The following is a 25,361-nucleotide window of genomic DNA, read 5'->3' as shown; positions in this document are numbered from 1 at the left end:
GTGAATATTGTTTATCTCTATTTTACAAATAAACTGAGATTCAGAATAGTTAAGCAACTTATCTAGGCCACAGACAATAAGTGATGTTGGCAGGATTTGAAATCTCAGGGGGCTAATGTGAAAGTCTTCTGTGTTGCTTTCAAACAGCCTCAGGACAGAAGTCATGGAAGAGTGGAAGAAGTGATTTGAAGAGGAGGAAGTTTACAACCAGGATTGCTTTGCTAAAGCTGTCCCCTCAAATTATGAGAATCTGTCACTTTCTGATAGGGAGGCTTTTGTTAAAAATGATGGATCAGTGGAAAATATCCTGTAGTAAAGTTCAAGGAGATTATAGGATTAAATTAAAAAGAAGAAAAAGAAAGTCAAAATGAGATGGAAAGTAAATGTGAGAAGAATACTGAAAAAAAAAAAATCACATCACAATTCTTGTCTCTGGGTCTAGTAGCCAGCCTAAGGAGTGGAGAGAGGAACGTGAGATGTCAATGTGACAGTCTCAACCTGGGATTTAAAGAAGAGTATGGCTGGCAGATAATAAAAAAATTTAAAGAATCTCAGCGATATTCATACAGCAGTCTCTTCATTAGCCTGGATACCTTGTCTTGGACCATTTAAATTCTCCTTGTGCCTGATAGACGTAAACTAATTTTGACTAGCTTATTATGAGCAGATGTTCATGTCTTATATTAGCTATGATAAATTCACTTTGTCTCTCCCTTCTAGATGAATTGAAAACAGTATTGACAAAGTTTAACTTAAGCTTATAGCATACAAATGGCTACAAGCTTGCACATTATAATTTTTGAATTATGTGGTTAAGAGTTATCACTGGCAATAACATCTCAAGTCAAACCTTGCTCACAGGAGGGAATAAACCTATCAGGAGCAACATCTTTGAATCATGAGTATGTTAATGTGTATAATGGCAACGAATTTCTCCACTGAACAACGTATGAATAGATCGTCTCTTAACCAATGAGTAATATGGCATAAACAAATTAAGAGTGGTGTCATATGACTTCACAGTCAAGTAACCAGAATATAATTAGTTTGACTTAATCTGGAAAGCAAATTCATTATTGCCAAGACAGTGATTCAGTGCTCTGTGCTAAATGAGCTAGATGTGGATGTTTAACAGTCAATTTGCACCATGTGTTTTGTAAAAAAAAAAAAAAAAAAAAGAAAAAAAGATCCAACTAAGGTTGTGAGGAAACTCTTTAACATTTCAAAACTAAATGGAAACTCTTGGCTTTTTTTAAAAAGCAAATAAATAGAAGTGTTTTGTAGTCATAGCAAGAGTTAGAGTAATACTTACTCCATGTAAAGTAACCCTGTCTCTGTAGTAGATTTATATCTGTCACCACTAGTTCACAGTCTTCCTTGCTACATCTAAGATACTAATGATTTGAGTGCCATGTGGAATAAGTTAATGAACTACACATGTTTAATGGAATTACTTTCATTACCAGTCTTGATGCATTTCAGAGTCTCTTATAGAAACTCTCCACTATCAAACTTACTGTGAAAATGTATTGAAAAATCCAACAAACATTTAACATTTATGCTGTCTTACTAGAACATAACAATAACATATCTTAAATTTGTATAGCTTTTTACATTTTTGTCATGCTCACATGTCTGCTCATTTAGTCTCACATGGACACAGCCTAGGTAGGGGCAGATGAAATTACACCATTTACATATGAGGTAACTGAGACTCAGACCTAATGTCCCCTGTTTATGGTCGCTTTGCCAAGAGGAAATGAAAAGAGGAATAGAAGATAACTTGTCTGATTTTAAGAGAAAGGTCTCTATAAATTCTTACATTGCTTGTTTTCTGTGGAACTAAATATGATTTTTACTCATCCAAATAAATTACTGAAAAGTCTTTATGAAACAGACATCTAAAAATCATTTGAGATTGATAATTGCTATGAATAGTTCAAAGCATGGAGTTTATATTTCCTGAAATGTTGCTAAACCTTCAGTATTAATTCCCAACATATACTCTAGCATCATTTCAAAACTGTCCTTAGGTAAGCTTGATTCCCATTTTCAAAAATTGATATCACCTTATAGGTTCTAAGAGGTTGGTGGTTTGTTTATTCAGGGCAAAGCCAACTGTTTTGATCTGTAAAATAGACCTGCAGATCTTGTGAGAGAAGCTTTTTCAAGGATATTTCAGTGTTAGACCATCTCATTCCCATCAGTTAGATACTTTAGAGAAGATAAATGAAAAGCATTCTGTGACTAAGAACAAATTTGAACTGGGTAAAAAGTCATATTTTATGGTCGGTAACTTAAATGATTTGAATTTGAAGACACAATTACATAAAAACAACTAAATACTGGGGCAGCTTGACTAGAAGGCACTTTGTATTAATGTTTTCAGATTTTTCCAAGGCATCCTTGGTATGATTCCATTGACTTTAATAGAAGTTGCATGTTTAAAGCAAGCAGTCTATAAAAATTCAATAATGGGCTATAAAAACCATCATAGCTCTTCTGTCAATTGAATGAAATATACTTGATTGTTTCAACTTAGAGCTCAGATAATCACACGCTGAAGAAGAGACTAATCGAAATTGTTTTATGACAGTGTGCCATTATTTAATTACTAACACTTGATATGTATATAATAGAGCTTGAATAAAAGAATTAGAAGTATTTTTGACAATTAGATATAGGAGTAGATATAATTATTTTTAGAATTCTCCAATACCTATAAAAATCCTCACAATCCAGGTACAATCTAAGTGACAAATATTAGCATTATTAGCCTAAAATTAATAGCATAATTTTTCTTCTTACATGTCTTTTGTATTCTATAACTAATGATATCATTTAATTTAATGTCCAGGGGATATTTTCAAAATACAAATTCATAGGTCAATATCCAGGCATTCTGAATTAGGATTTCCGGGGCTGAAGCTTGTAATTTTTATTAAAAAGGAGAAAAAATTGTTTTTAGGCGAGTCCAATAGTCAGCTTGATTCGGGGATTCATTGGGTAATTTACTGATAATTTTCTGTTCTCTGTTTTGACTCCTTTTTGTCTCCCCTAGACTTTTCAATTTTACTCAGTAATGATTCCCCAAGGACCCCATTTTCATTGATAATTCTTATTCTCTGATCCCCTTGACTCCCCTACATTTTGTTCACTGTTGCTTCCCTCAGGCTCTTAAGCTTTCTTTTGAGATCAGAATCTTGCTTGTTCCTCCTCACCGTCATTCTGTCTTTCTCATATCACTTTTCTTTACCAACTTTGAGTTTTACGAAACTCCGTATAAGAGCTACTCAGGATTTCCACTTTCCTATCTAGACTTGTAACTTGAGCGTACTCATGGAACTAAAAGCAAGAAACACCAAGGCCCAAGTTCCCATTTCTGAGAAATATTCCTAAACAAATAAAAATTTGCACAATGATTCATCCACTCATTCATGTTCCAGTATGTGTTCTCGGGTCTCATACGATATATTTGGTATTGTACTACATTCTGGGGATTCAGCAATAAACAAGATACACACAGTTCTTGCCCTCATGGAAACTCTAACTATAAAGACAAAAATAATTCATTAAGCAAATAATTTCAGATAGCAGTAAGTGCTTTGAAGAAATGTATTGAAAGGTAAGATGTTCATGTCAGCAGAATGAAAATGGCCAAAAATGGAGAAAAGTTTGAATGAATAATGGTGAATCAACCTGAGGGAATATTATTCAGTTACTGAAAGTTGTAAATATTAAGACTTTGCCACTAAATCTGGAAAATATTTGTGGTGCAATAGTCTGTTAAAAATATAGGATAAATTATATATCATTATATCTCTGCAAGACATATAGAGAAGAAAACAAAATTGGAAAAAAGTCCATTTTTGAGATCATATACTCTTCATAATTGCAATGTTATTTTGGATTAATGTATTAAAGAGCATGAACTGTGAAAAATATAGTTTAGTTAATGTCTTGTTAAGCAAAAGAGTTCTATTACCTGGTTCATCTATACACTACAGCACTTGATTTTCCGTAATGATAAACTTGAGGCTTTGAAGTACATCTTAAGTCATCAAGGAAAAGATAATACTTTACTTCAGTCTAATTTTGTGCTAAGTATATATTATTGTGGTTTAATTTTTCATAATCAGTGATATATGCATGGAATTAAGTAGGGTAATAATCTATTAACCAGAATATTTTATTAACCAGAACACATCATTTCCCGATACCCTAGATAAGAGAGTTATTTATAGGCAAAAATAAATAAATTAAACCTCATGTTCTGACTGCTTTTTGTTAACCTTCAGTTTCTTAGAGGATGTTGGTTACTAAATTAGAATCCCGCAAAGGTATCTGGAGAGGCACAGAAATCTGTCTCTTTATTTCACTTCTAAGTAACAGACAGTTATTGAGTGAGTGCTCTTTTCCTGTCACTGGATATTGAGAATTGGAAATTGTTAAATATATTTTATATTTTTTTGTCTGAACGTATATCAGTTCACTCAAAACATACAGCATTTTTGTAGACTATGATATCAGTGATTATAAAGATGCATTGCTGAATTAAATACAGCATTTGTGGAGAAAAATAAATAATTAAATGTCTATTGAAATTTTTAGTCATATCCCAATTTTAAAAAATTAAAATGTGACTTAGAATCAAAGAAATATGATACATATTCTAGAGAGTGTTCCAAAATTTGTCTGCAGATGATTCAGCTATAATAAAATTCCAGCACTGATTCTGGGCTGATACTGGAAGGTAGCTGTGGCAGAGAACAGGATCCTAAATAGTGAACTATGAACCACTCCATTCCGAGGCAGACGTTTCACCAATGTGTGGTGAAATGACCAAAAAAAAAAAAAAAAAAAAAAAAAGGGAAATACTCAACTGTTCACAACAATAAATTTATTTAATTTAAAGAGTAAAATGCCCTTTCTTTTGTGAACTGATGATGATTGGAAGCAGCCTTTTTTTGTTTTCGTTTTAATGTGCTTGGCAAAAGAAGCATTAGTAATGCCATGGTGGCTTCCTATATATTTTGGAGAAGTTTTCGAATCCGTGGATGAGGATAAGTGGTCTGGTGGGAAGAGCAGTGAACTTACTGTCAGGAGGACTGGGATTGATTTGGCTCTGTCAATTAATAGCTGTGTGTTCTTGAGCATTTCTGAGTCTCAATTCCTTCATCTGTGAAATAGGTCTAGTACCAAGTGCATAGGCAATACTGCATTAATGACATAAAGTTTGAGTTTCTCACGTATATTCCTGCTCCATAAATACAACTAGTTACTTTGGTTGACTGTGTCTTGTTAACGATGTTGTTTAATTTCAGTTTTCTCAAAGCCCTCTGATTGATTGAGAGAGTGTTAGTTAGCCACCCTGGGATAACTTCCCTTTAAACCTCGAAGTTCCATTTGTGCCCGTAAGAAATCCTCAGTGTACTTTCTTGACCTTCTGCAACAATACTGGATCCTGTCATACCACTTTCTTATCTCATCTGAACTCTGTCATTTGATTCTTTCAGTAACACAGTGGACTTCAGTGACCACTAACCAACATGGATTGCAGCGTGAACATGCAGTACAGAAACCACAAGTTGTCAAACCTGCAAATCATAATTTGGTCAGTAAGAATCTAGGATCCTGAAGAAGACATGAAGAGAAACGACTCTTTAAAATTGAAGAAAGAGCAATCATTACCTCTATTATTTTGAACCAAAAAGGTCTTACTCTATGCAATGTTAGTGCAAAAGACGAAAATCGGTGAGTTCAACAATATTTTTATTGGAATAAATTTTCATGTGGAATGTCGATTTATTTTTGAGTGTGCAATCTTGCCAAATCGAAAACTCTCATATATAGTTCTTTTAAATTTGATCTCTTGGCATGTCAAGAATTCTCATATTACTCTTTTAAAATAAGATCTCTACCTAATACTGGAAGCATTTATCTCAAATTCAGTATTTAAATTACTACTTTGAATGACTGCTGAAATTAATCTACTATCAAGTTTATATACCTTTATAATATTTTTATTTTGACAACATGGTTTCATAAGCTATGATTAGTTCAGGGATTTTGTGGGCGTAATGTACAAGATAAGCAGGTTGAAAAGTTTTTTGACTTATCAAAGCCACATTTTGAGAAGTAAGGAAATGCAGCTTTCTTGACTGGCATCTCCATAATTATTCGTACAATTTTCTGAACTGTTTGACAAGTTCTCATTTGTCTTTAAAATAAAAGGACTACAGGGAGAACACCCTCAGACCTTCGAGGTATTTTAAAAATCTTTCATGAATAAACACTACTTCAGCCAGAGGGGAAAAATTGACATCTTTTGAATTTTTAGATCATATCATAATGCTACTACTCTAAATCTAACGAAATTTTGGCTCTAAGGGACATTTTGACATCATTCTTACACTCTCTGAATTAACATTTAAATATTTATGCAATGTTTCAGTGTATAAGAGGAACTGTAAGACTTCCCTGAATGAGAGGTTAAGCAAAGGTTATGATGTTACAAATTAGAACTAAATAGGACACTGATACTGAGAAACTGGGACCCTGTTAGTTAGACTAATAATGAATCAAGTCAATGAGACAAAAGGTCCCTCAAGGTGAGGCTTGCTAAAGTCTGAATATAAATGGCCATATTATTATTAATGCATCCATTCATGAAAATGCTATTATACTAGTTTATGGCACAGAAAAGATAGAATATGAGTCACTATGAAAGTGTGAATAAAAAAGAATTATTCATGCCTCTCAATTTAAACAAAGTTTAATAAAGGGATAAAGAAGTTTGCCTAATTTGTAATATATTTCTCTGTCTTTTCCTTACTGAATAAGAGTTTTGCATTTTTTTAAATTTTCAATGGGGGTAATCATATTAGTTTATTTTAAAAGAAAGCACTAAAAATTGTGCAACAATTCCAGGACCTATTTGGAACATTGCATTGCAACATATCCTTTTTTATTAACTGTTCTCACTCTTGTGGTACATTTCTGCCAATATACTTTGAGAGATAAAGTAGTGAGAACGTCTGTAATGATGTTTTTGTTCTTCCACCCAAAGTTTTTATCCTTGCTCTTAAGTGTAGTGAAAATGAACTATTTTCTCAACCTATACTTTTGAAGACACCTCAGAGTTATACAGAATTAAATTTGAAGATTGATATGGTTTGGATCTGTGTTCCCTCCCAAATCTCATGTTGAATTGTAATCCCCAATGTTGGAGGTGCAGTTTGGGTGGGAAGTGATTGGATCATAGGGGCAAATTTCCCCTGAGTGATGTTCTCATGCTAGTGAGTGAGTTGTCGTGAGGTCTGGTTGTTTGAAGTGTGTGGCGCTTCCACTCCCTTCCTCCTGCTTTGGCTGTGTAAGTTGTGTCTGCTTCCCTTTCTCTTTCTGCCATGATTCAAAGTTTCCTGAGGCCTCTGCAGAAGCCATATGCTTCCTGTACAATCTGCAGAACTGTGAGCCAATTAAAACTCTTTTCTTTATAAATTACCCAGTCTCAGGTATTTCTTTATAGCAATGTGAGAGCAGACTAATACAAACATTTTAATCATTTTGTTTGGTTTGTTTTTTAGAGACAGAGTCTCACTCTATTGTCCAGACTGGAGTGCAGGGGCTCAGTCATGACTCACTGCCCCCTTGAACTCCTGGGCCCAGGCAATCCTCCCACCTCAGCCTCTCAAGTAGCTAGGACTACAGGTGCATGCTACCACACTTAGCTAACTTTTAAATTATGTGTGTTGCTGGGCTTGCCATGTTGCAGGGCTGGTCTCAAACACCTGACCTCAAGAGAGCCTCCTGCCTTTGCCTCCCAAAGTGCTGGGATTACAGGTGTAAGCCACTGTGCCTGGCCCTTTATCAAATTTAAATATATCTTTATTATTTTGTTTCAAATTCATATTTGAAAGATTATCTTTTTGTGCAATTAATCTTTGTATAAATGATACACAGTGATCAAATATGTTGGAAGTTAAAGGTCTTCTGCTAAGTTTGGAGCCAAAGTAAAAAGCTGGTAGTTGAAATGACCATCTTCACCTTAAGTGTATTGAGTGAAATAATTTTATATGAAACTTAAAATAAAAACAAACCTATCTTGACCTCAAATTTGGTTATCTTTCTCTGCAATGCTATAAGAAGTCATAGTGTGCTGAGAATGATGTTGTTGCAGTAACATTTAATGTTGTTTATTGAAACTTGAAGTTTAAAAATTGAATTAGATTCATATTGTTCCGCTTTGGTAAACTTTATCTGGAATCTGATGTCAAAATTTCTACAAATACTCATTTGTGCTTTCTGATGTTTTAGTAGATAGGCCTGGACACATGTTAATTTTAATATACTACATATCAGTTATTTGTCTCACTCTTTCTAAAACAAAAGAATTTAGATATATTTAGGCCCAGTGAGAATATGCATGTGAATGAACAGTGTAACCGAGGTGAGCACTATAAATATTCACCATGTATTTATTTTGCATTCATTTTGAGCCAGATTCTGTGTTATGTGAATATAATGGTATGCTAACCAGATGAGGTTTCTGACTTCATGGAGCATACGATCAAAAATTATAATGGGGAACTTTATTAGTAATAAATTATTCTGAAACCAGTCAAAAATATTGTAAACACTTTTACGATAATGGATCTTTTAAACTTTATCTCTCCAGTGTCCTACTCAAAGTCTTCATATTTTCAAAGTCTTTGGATTCTCCATGTTAAGAAATAACACTTCCCGTGAAAAATTAGTAAAATGCATATACTAATAATGATCAAATTTCTAATGATGTTACCATAACCATTTTCACACATTGAATTTAAATTGATGAAGTATTTTCTTTGACAAATATGTTTTAAGCATTTTGGAATTGTTCATAAACTTTGGCAGAATGTCCCAGATTGGACACTGTACATCAAACAGTTGGACACAATACAAGCTAGGAATTGCTTATATCTTCTCAGATTCCTTGTTGAATTGGCCCTGGGCTTTATTGGTCAGAATTTAGAATTTTCAGAACTCTTTTTTAGAGATATGCTTCCTGTTTCCTCACATTTCCTTCACTTCTGAAGCGCCCCTCCACCCATACCACGGCCTGGCTTCTGACTTAAGCACTCTATGCATAATCCAGGTATATAATCCAATCTAAAGGTACATTTTCACTCTTAACCCTTCATGAACCAGCTTTAGGATTTGATACAATTGACGATCCCTAACTTCTTGAAAACTTCTCTTTGAGTCTTACAGGATTTTCTCCCATTTATCATGTTCTTCCTTCTGTTCTTCTTTGCTCCTTCTTATCCTAATCCGTGAATAATACGATTTTTCCCCCAAAAGACTCACCTTTGATCCACTTCTATTCACAACATGTATGCTCTCCTTAGTAACTCTAATTTGCACTTATCAAACACAATTTACAATTCTGGAGGACTCCCAAATCAGCATTTCTCATCCTCCTGGCACCAGACCCATATTCCCCACTGCTTTCTGTGTATATTCATATGGAAATTGTGCAGGTGCTTATCTATAGCTAAACTCTGGGCACCGAATCTCCTTACCTCCTACAAACATACCCAAACATGCACATAGACAACCAAAACTTGTTTCTCTTCTGTATTCTTAATCTTTCCTATAGGAATTAATATTAAATTATACTTGACTTCTCATTCTAACTCCTCGACCCAATTTATCCCTTTTTATATCTGCTATTTTTATATCTTTTTTTATATCTGCTATTTACTCTATATCTCCTCTAATTTAATCTGCTTCCTTTTTTCATTTTTCAAACCTTAAACCCTGTATTAGTTTGCTAGAGAAGCCATAATGAGGTACCACAAACTAGGTGGCTTGAACAACCAAAATGTATTGCCTCACAGTTCTGGAGGCTAGAAGTTTGAAATCAGGGCTTTGGGAGAGTTGGCTCCTTCTGAGGCCTGTGATAGCCATCTTCTCCCTGTGTTTCTTCATCTTCCCTCGACTGGATGTCTGTCTCTTTGTCCAAATGTCCCCTTTTTATAAGGACACTATTGCTGTTGGATTAGGGCCCTCACTGATGATCTCAGTTTAATTTTATTACTTTTATTAAATGCCTTTCTCTCAGTAAGGTCATATTCTGAGATCTTGGGTATTAGGATTGTCTCTCTCACACACACACACACACGCATGTGTGTGTATATATTTTAGAGGACACAGGTCAACCAATAAGAAGCTCCTACTATGTGTCAGACACTGTTCTAGATGCTGAGGACACCATGTGACGGGTGAGAGTCCTATTTCATGGAGCTTAAAATCCAGGGATTGGGAATTTGTCTGTCTCCATGAATTGGGAGAGACAGATGACATATTATCCTTAAAAATGAACAAAATAATTTAAGCTGGTGTTAAGTGATATGGCTAAAATAAAACAAGGGGTTAGTGTCTCTTTTTGGAATTAAACAATAACTTTCCACCTCTCCTTGTCCCCCTCACTCTCTCCACTCTGTGACATTGCCTTTGTAGCTCAGTAATGGCATTTAGAACTTTGAACTATAAGTTACCTGTGTACATGTCTGTCTTTAAAACCACTGAGCTCCCCAAGGGCTCATGTCTGCAACCCCAGGACGTAGCATAAAGCCTGGCATGTAATGGGTTTTCATTAGATGTTTGTTGAATGAATTTCTTTTCTAGTCATTACTCTGTGACATGCAGCAAACTCAAATAGGAATAAAAAGCATGAAAGCAATGCTCCTTAACAATGATGCTTTTTTGGGTTGTGACTGTAAATGTAAGAATGGTAAATAAGAAGGAACCCATCTGGTCTAGATATCTGTACACATAAAGGATGTATTAGCTCAGGGTTTTATGATGATAAGAGAATAGATGAACTCACACTGCAGAATAAAAACAGTGGAATAATGCTAGTTACCTGTATAGTTATTTATTAAATAAATACACTGTCAAGCCCTTATATGATTGTCTATGTTTTCCTCATTAGGTATTGGTAGGAAACTTAGCCAGGAGTGGTTGAGTCAAATATTGTTTCTCCTGTAGTCCAGCCCTTATTTTTCTTTTTGGGTTGTTCTGGTACTCGTGGGTATCCTCGGTATGTTACAATTTGGCCCTGCTATGTTAGTGACAGTAGTCTCCCCTTCTCCACAGTTTCACTTCCCGCAGTTCCAGTTACTCGAGGTCACCGATGGTCCTAAAGTAGGTGAGTATACTATGAATATACTACAATAAGATATTCTGAGAGAAAGAGAGAGAGAGGGACCACATTCACATAACTTTTATTATAATATATGGTTATAATTGTGCTATTTTTTATGATTGTTATTAATCTCTTACTGTGCCTAATTTATCATAGGTATGTATGTATAGGAAAAGTCACGGTATGTAGAAACTGTGGTACTATCTGTGGCTTCAGGCATCTACTCGGGGTCTTGGAAGTTATCCCCTGAGGGTTAAGAGTTGGGGGGTAGCTACTAAACAAAACTTTCTCAAAATGTTTTCATGTATCTGCTTAAGGTTTACTCTTGGCATATGATTTTTTATTAATGACATTTCCAAGTCATCTTTGTTTCTTTCTGGTAAGGGTCATTATTTGAAAATCAGGATGGGCTTTGGTGCCTCTTCACTGCATCCTTATCTGACCTTTTTTTGGTGGTGAATTGGACGTAATTAGAACAGCAGGAAAAGTAATCAAAGGAACTTCCACACAAGGGTTAAGCTGAAAAGTACAACTCCATTGGGCAAAAATATCAGCTCCATGGTAATATCTGTGTCTGCCTAAATGTCACAGAACCTCTCTGTCTGAGTATTGCCTGGTCTGCCCCCAGGTGATAATGTCTGCCTTTCCTCCTCACAGGATTACTAAATGATAGATGCAAAAGTACTTAGAACGGTTAAAAGTGTTATGTAAATGTTAATAGGAATATGACTATGATGACTTATCTAGGACCAAAAGACTAATATATAATGAGCTAGGTTGAAGACAGAGCATGATTTGAATTTCTGCTCTGAGAGACTGTCTCTTTGTCCTGAGTTTGTGTATTTTAAGAATGGAGAACAGGAATATGATTTATTTATTTTTTTAAGCCCCCCCCCCCGGGACAACCTTGTTTCTGAATATTTTTTGATACACAACCAGGAGAAAGAGTAGCATGAAAATAGAGTAGGGATGTGGCATGGAGATGGGCGACACTAAGCCAGGCAGAGGAAGCTGACATAGTGGAGAGAAGAAAGAGACAGAAATGGTGAGAGAGCAGAATAAAAAGTGGTTAAAATCTTGGAGGCTTGTAGGGTGATGGGTCTGAGGTGGCTGCAGTTTACAGAAGAAATGGGTTTGGGGAAAAGGGATTTGATTAGGTGTTTTTGTCAGTAAAAATTGAATTACCTTTAATGTTCCTTTGAAGTCTGAATTAAGTATTGGATTTCCTTTTTAATTATTTGAGAGCTGGATTTTGTTCCCTTGACTTCTTTTCCATGCATGAACTGTACAATGTGGTGGTTGCATTTCATTTTTTGGTTTCAGATAAATAGGTAAGTACAGAATATGTCTTTTTCTAAGAATTCAAATGTAGAGAGTTTGGCATTTGAATTTTTCAATTTCAACTTACTTACCTGTATTACTGAGCTCTAACATTTGGTAGTCAGTTTTAGATAATAATTGAAGTAAAACAGGAAATACTGAGATTAGGATTCTAAGAGTCACTGGTATTTCCATCATGTCTATTTAATGAGAAGTACCAAGTAAAGAAATACCTCGATGGAAATTCAGAGCTTTGGGAGAGACATTCCTGCTTCTAGGCCACTGGGGTGTCATTTAGTAAATTGCTTCTCCAGCGCTCTGACTGGAGTTGCCAAATTTCTATGAATTTAGGATTCAAATCAGAAGAGGAATCCAATCTATTTCAATTATTAGCCTAAATGGTGTGTCTGGCTGCGTCGTTGTGACGAGTGGGTTCATTTATGCTGAATGCCACCTATAAAAATCAGTCTTGATTCACTGCCTGTGTCTGCAGGTCTAATCTCTAATGTGTGGAAGTCCTCCAATCTTGTTTTCAATCTGAAAATCAATTACTGTGATTTTTTTAAGTAGTAGTGCCTTTCCTGAGACAGAAATACAGTTGTGTCCATGAAGATGGTGTGAAATACATATGTGTTGAATTGAAGACCGTTTTGCCCTTCATCTCTCTCTTCCTTAGACATAAAGACTCCACATTCCTCACATTACTTTTTCTTTTTCTTCTTCTTCTTTTCTTTCTTTTTTTTTTTTTTTTTTTTGCTTATAACCAGTTTTAGCCACTGATAAATGTAATTAAATGTTGCTGGAGCAGCAGTAACACATTTTGATATTTTCATCAGAATTGCCTCAATCTGAATTAGTTTATCAAAATAGCTTGCATAAGTCAGAGTCCTCAGGAAATGAGGGGGCGAAGTGTCTGAGAAAGAGGAGGTGAGCAGAAGGGCCAGTGGAACAGGAGAGAGGGAATTAGAATGAGGGAAAGAATGGCTGTGGGGAGTTAGTGAGGGGGTAGTGTGAGAAAAAGGAGCTCTTTCAAAACCCGATCTGAGATCAATCTTTTCCTAAACAAGTGAGTAGAAAAGAATCCAGCATATATATGTATCTCCAGCATGCCTATATATATATATAACATTATGCGAAGATTTTATTATACAACTACAAAGAGTTTTAGTCCAAATGTTTTGGTTGATGATAATTAGGTTGTTTCCAGATAATAACAAAGTAGAAAGCAAAAAAACAGGGAGAAATCCTTGGATTGCATCCTTAATACCTGTAAAGATGGATTTTGAAGAATTCATTTCAGTAATTCTTCACATTTATAAAATATATCTGAAACTAGTTTCTGATGGTTTAGTAGAAAGAATGATAAAACAAAACATTCATTGTCTGTTTTATTCATTCAGGGTTCATTCTATTCATATAGAAATGCAATGTTAAGCTCTGATGTTCCTATTGAAAATAGAACCTTAGAATGCATGGGAAGAAGACCCTAAGCATTTTATTTAATTTGATCTGAAATCCATATGCTGTCACTTAGAGACATCAAGTCTAAGAACCTGGTGGGTATAAAATGTGCTCCGCATGGTCCTATTTAGAAAGATGCCTCAAATGGGAGTTTTCACAAGTTCCACAAAACACATTTTCACACCAAATTTGATACAGACGTGTATTACGAAATCCCCCTATTGCCATTTGAATATAGAATGGAAAAGTTTCCCTTGAGTTTGCAAGTGTGTTTCAAGTATAGGTAGGGGAAAGTACAAGCTGTGTAAACATCTGCCACTTGAAGCTGTATTGTGGCATTTAGACTTTCAAAGAGATTGTGTTAAAAAATCTATTTTTCCTTAATGTAGATCCAGTGGAGTTTTATATATACAAAAGAGAGTCTCTGATGGGTTCTGTCATTAATTTCCAAATTAAAAATGACTTCAGCCACGCATATACTGCTGCTTTCTCTGCCATCAGTCACATCGTACACGTATTTTAACTTGTATGTGGTAAAGTGTGCGGGCAGTCTCGGTGGTTCCGGGATTTTCGGTTGAGTGCTGGAGTAGTGGAGGAGAGCCCAGCCTGGCGCATGTGTTCATGCTCACGCTCGGGAGCACACACTGACACGTCCTCACTGATCCGGAGAGATTGGTATGGACATTTCTTATGCAAGCCACACTCAGCCATCACCTAAACATGTTATATGGTTTAGATTGTGTGAGAAAGTACTAATTTAAGTTTTTGGTTTTTATCTTGAGAAAAGGTTACATATTCTAATTTCACATAAAGTCACTATTTCGGGTAGTGGCAGCCCTGGGTGAATTAGGGCACATTTTACTCTTCTTTATACATTTCTGTTTTACTTGTTTTATTTTTAAAGTATTTTAATTTTGTATTTTCTATATTAAAAGGCAAGAAATTTATGTAAGTAAAGTTCCTCAATATTGCTAGATATTTCATACATTTTTCTGGAAGTACTGAAATAAGGCTTCTCTAGGAGCTGCAATAGAAGCCTGTTTTGTGGAAAAATGAACTCCTTTGAACAATGTGCATGTGAATTTTAGATTAACACAGATTGCACATGTAAGCAATACCCTGATGTGGGGTTCTCAAAGATGTGGACATGATTACACTGTTCCATTGATACCAGATTTTGACTTAAGCCATTCAGAGTTGAGTGTACATGTGGATGCAAAGCATGTGATCGCGTCATGCATGGGCAGGTGCCTGTGAAATCACGAAGCTCTCTAAGGCATACTGGAGGAGAGGTACATCTGTTGCAGTGTCTAAGGTTTCTCCAATTACATCTTGGTTAAATAGTCAGTCATTCAGCAAGTATTAATTTAGCATTCATCGGATATCTGGGGAAGAAGAACTTGCTGGCCTTGATCCAGATCTTGTGCCTGGGCTCACACTGTGCATTTCCTAGCGTTGTCAGTAACCGCATTTCCCTCAAGATGGCCAGATGAGCATGCTGTCCAGCCAGCCAGCAGCTGTCTTCCCGACAGCACAGTCATCTCTAGTTTCAGCGCTAGGCGCAAGCCACAGGAATATGAAAGGAAGGAATCCATATTCAGTATGGCACTAAAATGAATTATTGGGATGTTTTTATGCTGCAGCAATTAAGGATTTCAATCTATTGTGAACCTGTTCATTTGCTTTGGGAATTCAAATTTCCAAAAATTTTGGAGAGTTTAGTTTCTATCTACAATCTGATGTAAAGGTTTGTGATTTTAACTACATCATATAAATGTGTGTATATTACTGTAATAAAGTTACACATAACAGAAAAAATGAAAAAAGTCAGTTATGTCATTTCCACAAGATGAGAACAGTTAAAAATTTAACATGTATCCTTCCAGACTTTCTCCCATGCAGATCTATAAGAAATGGATTTTCTAAACATGAGGTTATGATATACATGCTGATCTGTAATGTGTTTTCGTACTTAACAAAATATGATTGACATGGCTTTGTTCTTTGTCCTTACTCAAATCTCATCTGAATCCCCACGTGTTGAGGTAGGACATGCAATTCTCACATGTAGAGGGAGAGAGGTGATTGGATCATGGGGGCAGTTTCCCCCATGCTGTTCTCGTGACAGTGAGTGAGTTCTCACGAGATCTGACAGTTTTATAAGAGTCTGGCATGTTCCCTCCTTGTGCTTTTCTCTCCTGTGCCATGTGAAGAACCTTGCTTCCTCTTTGCCTTCCACCATGATTGTAAGCTTCCTCTAGCCTCCCCAGACATGCAGAACTGTGAGTCAACTAAACTTCCTTCCTTTATATTAGGTTGGTGCAAATGTAATTGTGGTTTTGGCCATTAAAAGTAATGGCAATTACATTTGCACCAGCCTAATAAATTACCGAGCATGGGGACTAATACAATGATGAATGCCATAACAATAAATACAATCTTTACAATCATCTTCTCACCTGTATAATATATCTGTGTTTGTCTTTTAAATATCATTAATACTTACATTCCCGGTAAACAAAAGTTTATTTTTTAACAGAAATCAGTTGTACTCAGACTTTGCTAGTTGTTGGTAATTCATAATCTTGCTTCATGTATTAATACAGACTGCTAAGTTTTGTTTGTCACATTGTTCCTGAGGCTAAACTCTTATATAATCTCTGAGATGAAAAGCTCTAAAATTCTACTTTATATGGTAAGAAGAACCCATATAATTTTCATTTTAAAATGTTTATGTGCATTTTTTTTTAAAGCACTGCAATGCAGACCTGCCTTTTCTTTCTGACTTTCACAAACTTGATTTTATGAGCAACTAGGAGCTGTGTTTACCGCTCAAGTGGGCGTATTCTCTCTCTATAGTCCAGGCTCAGAGACCACTCCTCTCATGTCCAAGGTAGTGCAGGCCCTGGGAACCCTGCAGCTCTTTTTGACCGGATCGCTTGTGTTGAGACTTGGTGCGCAGCAGGCTCAGGTTGCCTGGACTTATAGTTTCTTTTTAATCAATAGTTGGCATAACTGTAAATAGCCATTCTTTTGCCTTCTAATAAGACCCATTTATGTTAAATGGGAATGCCATTTCACTTTACGGAAGCAGTAACATTGTTCCCCAAGGCACTTTGTGTTAGAGGATTGAACAGAGAAAGAGAAAACACTTTTTCTTTGATCCTGTGGAGCTGTTCATATTAAGAGAGTAGACATTCACATTATGGAATTTACCTTTGCTTGTACTAGGATTGGCAAAAACCTTACGTAAACAGGCAGGTTTCCTGAATCCAACCTCTGAATCTTCAGCTAAATGACTACCTCATATCTTACTGCTGTTAAAAAGCAATCAGTCGTTCAGTGCTGTATGGTGTGGCTCAGAGTCCACCAACTGATTTCCTTTCGGGTCTAGAGGTTCCTAGCAGGTTTCCAATGACCTGCAGTAATTATTTGCTGGCCAGTGTGGTGACACAGATATACACACACACACACACACACATACATATTATGTTAAACAAACATATATTTAATAATTAAAGTCACACCTTTAATATTTTAGGTATTATACTAGATACCTTGCATTTATGATCTGATTTAACCCCATAATCTGCAACAAATTCATATTACACTAGGGAAAAAAATCCAAACTTCATGTCAGACCCTGCAAAACCCTATATGATCTGGACCCTGCCTGCCTCAATCAACTAGATTCTTATCACTTTTCTATTTGCAATATCTAGTGGTGGTCCACTTATTCTCTGTGTTTGCTATGTTTCAGGCAATGCTTCACACTTTGTACCTACCGACTCAGGTAATTTGTAATCTTCACAGTAGCCTATGAATTAGTACTATCATGAGTCCTTTGTTACACCTGAGAAAATTGAGGCACAGAGAGGTCCTCTAAAGAATAAATTGTGGCCAGGTACGGTGGCTCACGCCTGTAATCCCAGCACTTTGGTAGGCTGAGGCAGGTGGATCACTTGAGGTCAGGAGTTTGAGACCAGCCCAGCTAACATGGTGAAACCCGGTCTCTACTAAAAAAACAAAAATTAGTCGAGCATGGTGGCATGCACCTGTAGTCCCAGCTACTTAGGAGGCTGGGGCAGGAGAATCACTTGAACTTGGGAGGCAGAGGTTGCAGTGAGCCAAGATCGTGCCACTGCACTCTAGCCTGGGTGACAGAATGAGACTCCATCTCAAAAAAAAAAGAAAATAATTGTGAGACCAAGATTCCAATGTGGGCAGATGGGCTTTGAAAAATGAATTCTTAACTGTAACACCATATAACATGGTGTTACTCCTCAGTAGCATTCTTAAAAAATTACAAAAGTAGGTGATCTCAGGGGCCTTTAGGCTTAAAGTGGTAAATGCATGTGAAGCACTTAAGTATCCCTTGGATGCAGCTGATTGGCGTAGAGGTGCTTGTCCTTCCAGTGGCTGAGTGAATGCTGTCGTTGAAAAGGAAGGGAGGACATGATTTCCATTTTTTTCCTTCCTGGTTGACCATTCCTCCATTCACAGTCTAGTTCATATTTGAACATTTAGATGAATGACTGCCTAAACAACATGTAATAATGTTGGAAGATGTTTTTTCTCTTACCATCCCCCAAATACCTAGTCTCAAATAATTATTACCGTAGGTTCATTATTCAATTACTATTCAGGCTGCCTAGTGCTAGATTTATGCAGTAGGCAAGCTAAGCGAACATTTGGAACGCTAACAACGCAGGGCTCTTGCAAGAAAATAAGAAAACCAAAACAAAAATAAATAAAATTTTACAAATTATTTAGAAATAAAGTTAATTTCAAGTGGTACAATAGATAAGTCATTGTAGACAAATTCACACCTTGTTGAACATCCATACACTTATTTATGGGTGTGTGTGTGTACAAATGAGATACTATAGATTCTTCAGTGGATATAGTCTCTAAAATTTTAATCCTTCCTTTGCCTGTAGGACTGCACCTCAATTAGAGGGGTTCAGGGAAGAGCAAATATAAGGACTCACTGTGAAGAATTAGCACCTGGAAGTGGTGGTCATGCCCCTGATGCAATAAGATTTTGTCAACAAATGTATCTGTTTCAGGATGCCAGAAGAGAAGGCGATGTTTGATATTTTATGAAACTCTCCCCAAAGGGAATATTATTATGACCATATATATGACTTACAACTTGCTTCATCACGTTCCTCAAATATATTGCTTATATTAACATTGAACTTAGTTAAAATAATATAACAGGAGTGTCTAAATTTAAATGAGTTTAAGATTGTGGTTAGAAAAAATGTATTACGTTAAAGACATTTGGAAGGTCTTTTCACGAGAGAAAAGCATTTATTAAATTTTCCAAGAACATCTATTTTATACAGAATGTAATGTGATAATAGAATTCATCTACTTTTATTATTAATGAGCTAGACTTGGAACTGTGGCGGGTTTGGAGTAATATAGTTTGGGAAGCCAAATAAACCAATATCCTTTTTTTCAGTACCTTGTCTGAGAATCCCACTGTCAGGTTCACATTAAGGAGGGCATTCCAGAGGCCTAGCATGTTAAAAAATTTCAATATTTTTGCGTACTACCTTGATAAATGCTCATTTTAGAAAACCTTGCAAAATAGAGAAAAACATCTAGGGTTTTCAAAAAATTAGTCTCCCAACTAGGTAAATTCTGTCCTGTGGTAAATTATTTACACACAGATTATTATTTTACAAAACTTGCCTCATGCATAGTATATGCCCCATTTATTTATTTGTTGAACATCTTTTCATGACACTAAATATTCTTCTTTATACCATTTTAAAGGCTACCGAGTATGCTGTTGAGTGTGCTTCATATTTATTCAGCGTAGCAGATATTATTGGATATTTGTTTTCTAAACCTTTTATATTATAAACATGCTTAAAAAAAGCACTCTTACAAAAAAACCTCTAAAGACCTTCATGTTTATTTCCTAGCAATGAATTAACTACATAAAAAATTATATACATTTTTAAGGTTTTTGACCCCAACTGCTAAATTATCCACCACACCATGTTGCCATATTCTCTGATAAGTTTTATTTTTCTCCTTTTATGTCCACAAAGAGCACAGCTTTGGAGAAATGGCACAAAACTTAGGCTGGAATGGAAATTAGAGGGAGTGTAGAGAAATTAAAGTCTTGCCAGTAGCATTGGTCTGCTTAGTATGAGCTGTAATAATAAGTATTATCATTCTTCATGTAAAGAACTATGCTAAAGGCTTCACATGTACCATCCAATTTGATTCTCAAATCAACCTTTTGAGACATAATTATTCCCTTTGTAAGTTTAAGATACTGAGGCATAGATAGGCTAATTGACTTACCCCATGTCAATCAACAATGCTTTACCAAAATTTGAACTCAGTTATGCTTGATTGGAAAGTATATGCTCTTAACCAGTATGCACGTTACTCTCTTGGCTATTTTGGATGGACTTGGACAGTGTATACAGGTTTTGGTACTGGGTGCCAATTGGAATTGTAATTGTAAAAGGGGTCAAATGGGACACCAGAGTACTGGGGCCATCAACGACATAAGCTTTTAAAGGGCAGACCTGATCTCATGTAAGTTAGATTAAATCTTCAAAACCTGAATTCGTAATCCATCAGCTAAATTGTTTACTACTTAATTTTGTTGCAATGAGTATTGTGCCCTACGCAGAATGTGCAAACTTTAAAGTCAATAAGAAAATAGGCTGTGTGCTGATGCTGAGTTTGCATCTCAATGTAAAGGGAATATTGTGAAGGCCAAGAAGACACTTACGCTTGTGTATATGTTCTGTAATTCTTCTCTGAGGTGATGATTAGAATGTGTCATTTAACAACAGGATTGTTGGTTCCAGCTGGTTTGATAGCCACGGATTATTGGCAATGGAAGTGGATTCTTATCATAGTTGGTCTCATTATTAAGGCTCGTAAGTCTGTGAGCCTGGGAATGCCTCCGCAGTTTTCTCTTTCTCCATTCCTCTATCCCTATTCTTCTGTCTGCAAATGATACATTAGATTCTTTAGCAAATGGCTTATGCTATTTAGCCTGAATTATAAATCTTGAGTTTGGATATAGTAAAATAAATATCCAGCTGTAAGCACACACCTTTATAAAAGTCCTTTAGATTGAGTGGAAACTTGGCATGTAACAAACCTTTTACCCAAAGAACACATAATGTCTCCTTATCTGCTGCTACTTGATATGCTTTAAAAATATAAACCAGACACAGAAAATGAAAAATTGTATGACTCAAATTGTTTTTGGACACACCACCCGCAGAAGATAATCTGTGTTCATTTAGTTTTAAACTTGTTAAATTGTAGCTTGACGTGTAGTATTAGTTTTGAGCATCTGCCAGTCATTAAGTGCCTTAGTGGCCAACATTTTACAAGTCTTTGAAACTAGCCTTTTAGTTCACTAATTATTTGATATCAGTTGATGGCAGCAGCCTTAGAAAGAAAAATATTTGTAATTATGAGAGAGTTTAATATGTACAGTGTATCTCAGTGACTAAAGTTGTGTGTGGACAAAACATGCTCTAAGGCAAATTGGTCTTTCCATGTGTTCTTTGTCCTCTGGTGTTTTCATAAATATGTTGATTTTGGTTGATTCTTTGAAAATGAGTTGTATGTATGTTTCACGAAGTTAAAAGATTACCTGCCATGTGACTACCTTAACACTCCCGGCCTCATTTTTCTCTCTAGCAGGGACTGTGGGTCTAGGTTCTCCTACACGGAATATCACCCTTTGCAGGATTAGTAGCATTAGTTAACCTAAAGGGAGAGAGTTTGTAATGTGCTTGAGGGCTCCAGTCTTTTACATAATGACAGGAGGAGAGCATGTGAGCTCTTATTCGGCGGCTACTCAGTCCAGATAGCCATATGTGATTGTGATTGGAAGCGTTTCTGGGGCCGGCCTTATGAAGAGGCTCTCTAGACAGTAAAACTTACAGAAATAAGATGTTTTGTTCTCTTGTTCTCCTCTTAATCTTTGTACTTAGTACTATGCCTATACCCACATATATTTGTGGATGAAGAAATTACAATTTATATAAACTGATATAATTATACTGTTGTCTTTATTTTTCTAATTAATTCTACATGTCCTAGTAGCAGAAAATTCAATTATCCTTATTTTAATGCCTTCCCCTGAACTTCTAATTTGTTTAAGAACTTCAGAAGCATATTTAATTGGGGGAGGGTGGGTAAAATTTTGCTTTTAAAAATCAGTATGATGAGAACAAGAGCAATTAGAGTGCTAGCTTTCTGAAGACACATAGTGTATATAGAGTGGCCCTGCAGAATTCTGGGAACAGTGGCTTCTCCCGGCTGATGCTCAGGACACAGTGGTGCCTCACTCCGGGGACCAGCACTGTACCTCCTTTTGGTGCATATTTTAAGGTCAGCCATTTCTCCCTCAACAAAACCACTATTCCAGGGTGTCTGGGTCTATATGAATTTCACTGTCAGCCACCCTAATAAGCCATCACATTGCCTAAGGAGCCCAGGTCTCCAAACTCAATTCCCAATGTCCTCTTAATAGATATGGCTTCTTGCATCTTTGGTGCCTTTTCTGCCTGAGAATTCCTATCACTCCACTCTGGTCCACATCCTGGTTTCCTTCCCTTAGGTCTCTGAGATCAGTCATCCTTCTCCCTGGAGACTTTGGGTTTCTTCCGCAAGTTGACTCACTGTCGTCTCTGTGTCTATCTTGAATATCATTCTTCTCCTCGTAATGAAAAGTCTAGTATACTCCCAAAAGACATATTTTTGGTATAGTGAAAATGTCTGATAGTTTTAAAGTGCCCATTCAATAAGAAGGCAGTTTAATCTCTCCTTTTACAGTTGCCTTGTTATAGAATGAATAGGACATTTAAGCAGTATCTTGTGGTAAGATGTATTTCTTGGTAAAATTGTACTAAAAGTACAGAATAGAATAGCTCTCATATATTATAAAGACATATTTGGGGCGTGTTCTTTTCTTTAAACCAAGTCTCACCATTTCTTTAATATCTGTATCCAGTCCCAGTCACCTTCTGTGTGTCTCTGATTCCTTATTAGCACTATTCTCTCTCAGTTACCATTTTTCTCCTTCATAGTCAAGTACCATATTCCCTTTCACTTGGTCCTGGGCATGAACAGTCCCATATTAATAGCTGCCCTCTTTTATTTCTGCAACTAGACCTTAAATTTCCAAAGGCAGAACCCATGTCCACAACTGGAACACATGCAGGCAGTTGGCTTTTAAGAACCCAAAGGCAAGGGCTTCCACGTACTTCTTTTCTGCTTATGTTCTTATCACCATTTCCTGCACCTAGGAATAGCAGAATATGTACTAGCTAATAGTAATTATGATATGACAGTGTTCATGCATTTATGCTGGAAGAGAGTATTTGTGAGCAGTATTGTGTTGAAAAGCCTGTGGGAGGATTCATAGAGAGCTTCTCCAGGATTGATAGGGAATTGTGAAAACTTTCATACTGACCTAGGTGCCACCTCTTTCTTTCAAAGATGCAGATGAGAACCTTAGCCCTTTGTATCCTGCTGTCTGAATAGTGCTTATACTTAGTAAATTGGTGACTGGAAATAGCCATTCTCACGTGGGAGTTTGTTCGAAATTAAAAAAATTTAGACCCCACCCAGACCTTGTGAATTACTCTCTGAATTTTAGCAAGATCCCAAGTGTTTCTTAGGCACTCTAAAGTTGGAGAAGCAGTAATCTAAATATCCTCCACACATCCCTTTAATCACTTTGGCCACTTATACATAGTGACTGGTCCGCCTTTCTGCCTGATATTTGGGGATAGATTTGTAAGTGTCTATATTCAAGAGAAATGCTTTCTTCATGTCTTTGAAACACAGCATGTTCGTTTTTCTAAGGATTCATCAGGATAAAAGAAGAAAAATGAAATGTGATATAGCTTAATAATATGAAAAAAGGTATGGCTGTGTGTACTGTGTTTCATTCTAGAATTCAATATGTTAGTCAAAAGGTCAAAGAATATATCTAATACATTCCCTAACGTTCTGAAGAATGATAATGAAACTGGCCAGAAACCAATTCGAATACTCTCTGGTGCCATTTAATCAAAGAAACTTAGATAAGGTAACACTTTGTGTAATGGGTAGGCAAAACATTTCATATTAAAAATTCATTATCTGCTCACATTAACCAAATGTCTTCATTCATGCTTTTTAGCATCAATTTAACTTTTTTCTTTCTATAGTAATATCCCTCAAAAAGGCAAAACGGGGTTTCTTTTAACCTCAACTTAAGAGGAACTAATTTTGAAGTTGTTTTCTAAAGAATCTTCCTCTTGGTATGGCTTACAAAGAAGTAACATTATTCAATCCCATTCAGAAAAATTGCCCCTAAACAAGTTGATATATTATAGAAGATGCTTTCTAATAGAAATCTGAACTTATAATTAAAAAAAGATTAATCTCGAAATGGTGTTATCATCCCTACCAATATTTAAACTTCTTACTATGGTGTGAAACCTATGATACCTGTCTTCTGGAATATTGTACTTTAACACAAAATTGTGGTGTATATATAAACTGAAGGATTGTGTCCCTTGAACTGCCGTCACTTACCCCCTTTGGAAAAAGAACACCATGTAAGAAATTCACTTAGGTGAGCTACTTTTCTAATGTCAGAACATGTAGCTCAAAAACAATGTTTAAAAAGTAGATCTTAACCCTAAAGGATTCCACTTTATTTTCAGTAGATAAAGTTGAAAATCAATCTGGAACAACAGTTTGTTTGTGATGTGATGTAGACATATCATCATGAAATTTGGACAAATTCTCACTCTTAGTGTTCTTAGTGGCCAAATAATTAGTTGAGAATACACTGGATGATAGCTATTAATATATCATTATCTGATTTCCCAGTGAAGTGGTAGATTATGAATATGAGTTTTATATGGCTGTCTAAGACTTGGGAAATTTGTAATGAATCCTAACATTGGCTCTGAAATAATAAAATAATTGAGTTCCTTAAAAATTTTTTTATTCACTTGTTAATGTGTTCATACTACATGTCTGGCATGAACATACATAGGATGAAAACATTAATGAATGAGTAAGTAAGTCATTCTGTAATTCTATAATTAGAATCTATTGGGTCAAATTGTAATACTGCATCTTTTTTTTAAAGGTTTTTGTGTTAAAACACCCCAAATGGCTTCCTAGGAATATTGTTTCAATGAACTCTCCTACCATCAGAATACCAGGGACCCTTAAACTCTCAGTATTATCAATAGGGAGGGTGTGCAAAATAAAAAAATCCTAACTCGTTACTGCTTGCATTTCTGTTAAGTATTTTAAATATATTTTCTCTCTTTATATTTCTTTTTTTGCATGCAGCATTTATTCTTGCCCTGTGGCATATTTT

At 35.9% G+C, this 25,361-nt stretch overlaps 1 long non-coding RNA gene across 1 annotated transcript in view; it reads left to right on the top strand.

Annotated features, from left to right (window-relative positions):
• Positions 1-16,149: 16,149 nt before the first annotated feature.
• The window catches only part of LOC134731843 (uncharacterized), a 196,101-nt gene continuing 186,889 nt past the window's right edge, over positions 16,150-25,361 (top strand). Inside the window, exon 1 of the long non-coding RNA XR_010114471.1 lies at positions 16,150-16,218. This is a non-coding gene — a long non-coding RNA (uncharacterized lncRNA). The remainder of the gene's footprint in view (positions 16,219-25,361) is intronic.

This window comes from Symphalangus syndactylus, chromosome 11, assembly GCF_028878055.3.
Source record: "Symphalangus syndactylus isolate Jambi chromosome 11, NHGRI_mSymSyn1-v2.1_pri, whole genome shotgun sequence".
Classification (NCBI taxonomy): domain Eukaryota; kingdom Metazoa; phylum Chordata; class Mammalia; order Primates; family Hylobatidae; genus Symphalangus; species Symphalangus syndactylus.
The sequence above is the reverse complement of the archived record's forward strand: the minus strand, read 5'-3'. Positions and strand labels throughout refer to the sequence as shown.